Source organism: Gekko japonicus, unplaced genomic scaffold (assembly GCF_001447785.1).
Source record: "Gekko japonicus isolate JY-2015 unplaced genomic scaffold, Gekko_japonicus_V1.1 scaffold1728, whole genome shotgun sequence".
Taxonomy (NCBI): domain Eukaryota; kingdom Metazoa; phylum Chordata; class Lepidosauria; order Squamata; family Gekkonidae; genus Gekko; species Gekko japonicus.
Window position 1 is genome coordinate 97,020 of NW_015176504.1, and position 5,707 is coordinate 102,726.

Here is a 5,707-nt window from a genome sequence, read left to right on the forward strand (position 1 = left end):
CAGCAGCTGCCACCACATCACACAGATCTATACTGTGTTCCTGAAGTTAAGCTTTGGCAATCATTTTGTGGCTGGCTCCACCTCCTGCAGCAGCCATTTTGTGGAAGCCATTTTGCTGCTGCGCCCACCGTGCCATGTCAAAATTCCAAATGTGCCCTCAGGCTCAAAAAGGTTGGAGACCCCTACACTAGAGTCTATGTACATATACATCAGTTACCAATTGAACAGACCCAACAAGGGGCCGAGAAGAATTTTATTTATTTATTTGTTTGTTTGTTTGCATTTTTTACCCCGCCCTCCCCGCGAACGGGCTCACACAGGGGCATAAAACAATATAAAACAGTAAAAGCCATTAAATCACAACAACAGATAAAGTGCTCCATGCAGACAAGATGGTCTCTGAGGATGGTAGCAATCATTTCCTTAGGTGAAATTGTCCTGTCGATGGTCCAAGCCAAGAATGACGGAGTTTGCCTTTTTCACAGCTGCCTCCCATAACAAACAAAATCTGGGTCACCCAATTAAGTTGATGAGCGATCGCCTCAGGACGGACACAATGAAATGCTTCTTTACTGAACAAGTAATTAAAACATGGAATTCACTTCCGGCGGTTGTAGTGATGGCCACAAGTGTGGATGGCTTTAAAAGAAGGTTGGACATGGAAGAGAGGTCCATCAGCAGCTCTTGGCCGTGGTGAGTTAAGGGACTCTCCACAGAGAAGCAGCAAACCTCTGAATATCAGTGCCAGGAAGGGGCAACATGAGGTGAAGGCCCGTATGCCCCGATGTTGGCCTTCCAGGGCAACTGGTTGGCCACTGTGTGAAACTGAATCCGTATGCTGGACTCGCTGGGCCACTGGTCTGATCCAGCAGGGCTCTTCTTATGTTCTTAAGTGAAAGAGGCTGATATTTAGAATAGGGAAAGGACGTGATTAAATCCTTTGTAAAATATCCCTGCTGCTTCCTTGATCCAAGATTCTAATCTCTCACTGTCTTTATGGTGAACAAGTGGAATTTGTGACATTACCTTACGTTAAGGCTCATACAATAAACAGCAGATCTATTGACATTTAATCTTCTGCTTACGGGCATTATCCAGTTCCTCTTTTTAATCTTCTTTCAAAAACCGTGCTCCCATGAAAGATTGCTACACACTTGCTTGGATAAAATTGGTAGCTGTAGCAAAAAAAAAAAAAAAAAGTCTGATGGAGAGGGCTCTTCGAAGAATTTTTATTAAGCATTTTGCTGCTTTTCCTCCAGTGGAGTTAACTGATTATGTTTGAATGAGTTTTGAGTGGGATTTTTTTTTTTGCACCAAGAAAGCTGAATTTTTCAATTTATCTACTTTTCTACAAGGACTTGCATGCACAGGTTGCAGAAACCAGGTCCCTTGGTGCAGAATTCTTATCATGTTTAGCACAGGTGGGAACTGAAGCTCGGCAATAGCTTGTCAAACCTGTCCGGTTATTCATTAACTCTCTTTAGTCATTCATTCTGGTCCCATCAGTCATCAGGACTTTTTGGGAGCCCTTCAGCGGATCCAGATCTCTCTTCCTAACCTTACTTCACTGACTGCTGTGAGTGTAAAATGGAGGAGGAGGAGAGAACCATGAGCTTTCTTGGAAGAGCTGTGGGTGGAACGTGGGGTTAAGTCACAGCTGACTTATGGCGACCCCATAGGGCAGGGGTATCGAACTCATTTGTCATGAGGGCCAGATCTGACATGAATGAGACCTTGTTGGGCCCGGCCGTGTGTGCCATAAAACGTAATGCCAGGTAGCAGAGATAAAAACTTTATAAAGGACACAAACACGAAGGGGTTTGGTTTTTTTTACTTAACATAAAAACATGCTTGCAATATTTTATTTATTTAACAGTGTCTGATAACTGACACCGCTTGCTCTGAATTATTGCATCAAAATGTCTGTGGTGTTGCAATCTTGAGTATGCTGTTCAGGTTTGTATCTGTAAGGTGCAAACCTATGATGACCCAGAAGCAGCAGAACTGGAAGAAGCAGTAGAAGACAGCCAGTTCCACTGCAGACCTGATAGAAGCCCTAAGGGGGCCTGATCTGGCCCCCGGGCTGCATGTTTGACACCCCTGCTGTAGGGTTTTCAGGGCAAGAGACGTTCAAAGGTGGTTTGCAAGATGGAGCTCTTCCGCCAGACTTTTGAGTAGGAGCCGCCGCCGCCACTATTCCACCACCATGGTACTGTTCCATCATCTACCCTTATTATGGGGGGGGGGGTATGTGTCACCTGGCGGAAGTGGGGAAAACAGCACTGCTGGAGCTCTTGATATTTAATAAAGCTGGCCGTCGATTTGGGATTACTGTCCATTTGGGGATTTATATACAGGATAAATAGAGCACCTTAAATATTGTTATGAATTTTATTGTGGATGTGTAATATTGTTTTACTGTATTTTATCTATTTAGCCTGGCACTAGCTGCTTGTTAGCCGCCCTGAGCCGCTTGGAAGGGCGGGATATAAATCTCAAATAAATAAATAAATAAATAATAAAGAGGAAAGCCAATTCAACTGCTTTCCAGACTTACCTCAGCCCGTCTTCATACAAATGCTAATAGGTCTGGACAATGGGATGGTCAAGCTCCTCCCCCCTTCCTAGTTTGACATATTTATTGCTTTACAACTGTTGACCTCGTAACCTTAACTTGTTATTTAGTGTCACTTTGCATATCTTGATCATCATCATGTTGCATGTTAATTGGCTGTTCATTCTCTGGCTATAAGTTTGAACCTTGCATTTGATAAAGTGTGTGTGCACATGAGAGCTCATACCATGAATAAACCCTTGTTGGGCTTAAAGGTGCCACTGGACTCTAAATGTGTTGCTCTGCTCCAAATGATTATTCAATTCCCTTTTGAAGCCGTCCATGCTTGTAGCCATGGCAGTGAATTCCATGTGCCATGGCAATAAATATGTCAAACTAGAAGATAAATGTCTAAAGGTGTTTTTTCTAATAGTGGGAAGTGTCTGGGAATCTTCATTCTCTCCTGTCAGGAATGGAGGGCACTTAACACTACATTCCCCTCCAAAAATTGCTGTTATGTCACCAGACACCCTAATATCCCTTGCATACATTCAGTATTCTGATATACTATTCTGAAAAAGAAATACACTAAAATACATTAAAATACAGAGGATTTATGGTCCTTGTTGAGAACACATATGTGAGGACTGAGTGAGTTAGCATATGTGATGAGATAAAAATCCAATGTCCCTGTTGAGTCCTGGGGAGGTTTTTGTTCCAAGTGTTGTAATAACTTGCAGTTCAGCAATTTCCCTTTCTATTCTGTTTCTGAAATTCCTTTGTAATATAACAGCTACTTTGAGGTCCGACAAACATACCGTACCTACATGCTTCCAGCTACCACCCTAAACATACCAAACGATTCATTGTATACAGCCAGGCTCTACACTACAGCTGCATCTGCTCCAATCCTACAGACTCACACCTGATTCAATCTTTGGGTGAAGAAGGACTTCCTTTTATCTGCTTTAACCTGACTGCTCAGCCATTTCAATGAGTGCCCAAGAGTTCTCATATTGTGAGAAAGGGAGAAAAGTCCTTACCCACCGAGCGGGACATTCCTTACAAAGGTCAGAAGGTGGCAGAGGTTACCCAAGAGAGAAAGGAAAGCCTCTCAAGGTGTTGGAAAAATGGGCCCATTTGGCCACATGTAATATACATCATTACATAGAACATTATTTATTAATTTCAATTTATATCCTGCCTTGCCAGTGCAGCACTGGCTCAAGGCGGCTTACACAGTTAAAATGCAATAGAACCAATAAATACAGTAAAAAAATCACAATTAAAAGACAATTACATAAGGTGCTAATATATACAGTTGGCGGCGATATACAGATATCTATACATGGTCCGATAAGAAAAGGCCATGTCCAGCGTAGTAATATAGGGCCGTGGCGTGTTCAATTTACGATGGTTCTTTTGCTCAATCTACGATGGTTCATTTGTCAGTGGCGGCTCCTAGTCAAACGCCTGGTGGAAGAGCTCCATTTTACAGGCCCTGCGGAACTGTAGAAGATCCCACAGGGCCCTGATGTCCTCTGGGAGCTCATTCCACCAGTGTGGAGCCGCCACTGAAAATGCTCTAGCCCTCGTAATGGCCAATCTGGCGTCTTTCGGGCCAGGGACAGTCAGGCGATGTTGGGTCTACAGGCTGGGTAAACAGGCTAACAAAATTCATTTCAATGAAGAAGAACTAGGATTACTACATGATAGAATAAAAATGAACACTATTTTTTTTTAAAATAAACTATCTCTTAAAAAAAAATCAGTGGAAGCTGTGATTACCAGGAAGTGGCTCTGCAAGCCCATTATTATATCCTTCATTTGGTTCCCTCCTCCCGGGCTTTTGCAAAATTAAAGCATGCGGTTCCACAACCTTGACCTGACCTTGGCTTTGCTGAGATGAATGAGCAAGAGACTGCCAAGCATGTTAGAAGTGCTAAGGAGACACGTACGCAACCTCCTTGCTGAGGCTACAGCAGTTTCTGTTTTAACACGTTGGCTTGTGATTTTGTTAAAAAAAATTGCTCCCTATCTCAAGGAAAGTTGAAAACAGGTCCTTCAATCCCTCGTAATAACTACTCCTCTGGTTTCCAGATGAATCAGAAATAATAATTAGACTCACTCCCCACCTCCCCCCGCTTTACCGATTCAGCCAAGGAGCTGACAGAAACTCTCTTGAGCAGTGTTTTTAATAATTAAGCAGCACAAGGTAGCAGGTCTTCATTAGGAGCAGAGATGAAAGAGAATCGTTTGCTTTAATGGACGAGCTGGAAGACATGTTGCCGAACATAATGAACCCGATTCAGTGTGGGGGACACGGCCAGCTGCCCTCCCTCCGTTTGGGGGAGAAGATGATAAAGATGAAACAAGAAGGATCATATATTCCAGGGACGTTCATTCAGAGCATCAATCCATTCAATGAGAATACTTGCTTTTCACCTGATTCATTAGGTTACAGGAGGTACATTCTTTACTCTGGAAGATTATTCAGAGGATGGATGACCTATCCAAGTTTGCCTGTTTCCCACCTCTTCGACCCCCTCCCATTTTGGAAACTTTTGTTCAGCGCGATCAAGTGCACGTTCCGTGCAGCTGGCCGGCATATTTTTACCTGCCATGTAAGCTTTCCCAGTTCAAAGAGAGCCCCAGATTTAGACACATATTCAGTTTTTGGTATTTGATAATTTCCATGATTTGTCTCACTCATTGCCTTTTTGTTTTCATGAGCTGCAATTTTGGTGGGGAAGTTTTTCTTGGCCATCTAATAGCTATTGCCACTGGATTGCAGCTGACTTAATAGTGACCCTGTAAGGTTTTCAATTCAAGAGACAAAGAGTGGTGGTTTGGTATAGCAACTCTGCAGGGTAGCCCTGGACTTCCTTGGTGATCTCCTATCCAAGTACGTGCTAGGGCTGACACCGCTTAGGTCCCCTAACCTAGGATGGGGTTAGGGGCAATGTTCCCTCTAAGCTGTGGAGTCTTGTGAGCAAAGATTCTACTTTGTGAGCTACTGGCATTCAGGCTGTGAGTGAGTGATTTGGCTACTGCATGAATTAGTTTTCTCTGGAGCCGTCCTTCCTAAACTGAGACAAAAATGTGTGAGCCAGAGGCTAAAAAATTGTGAGCTAGCTCACACTAACTCAGCTT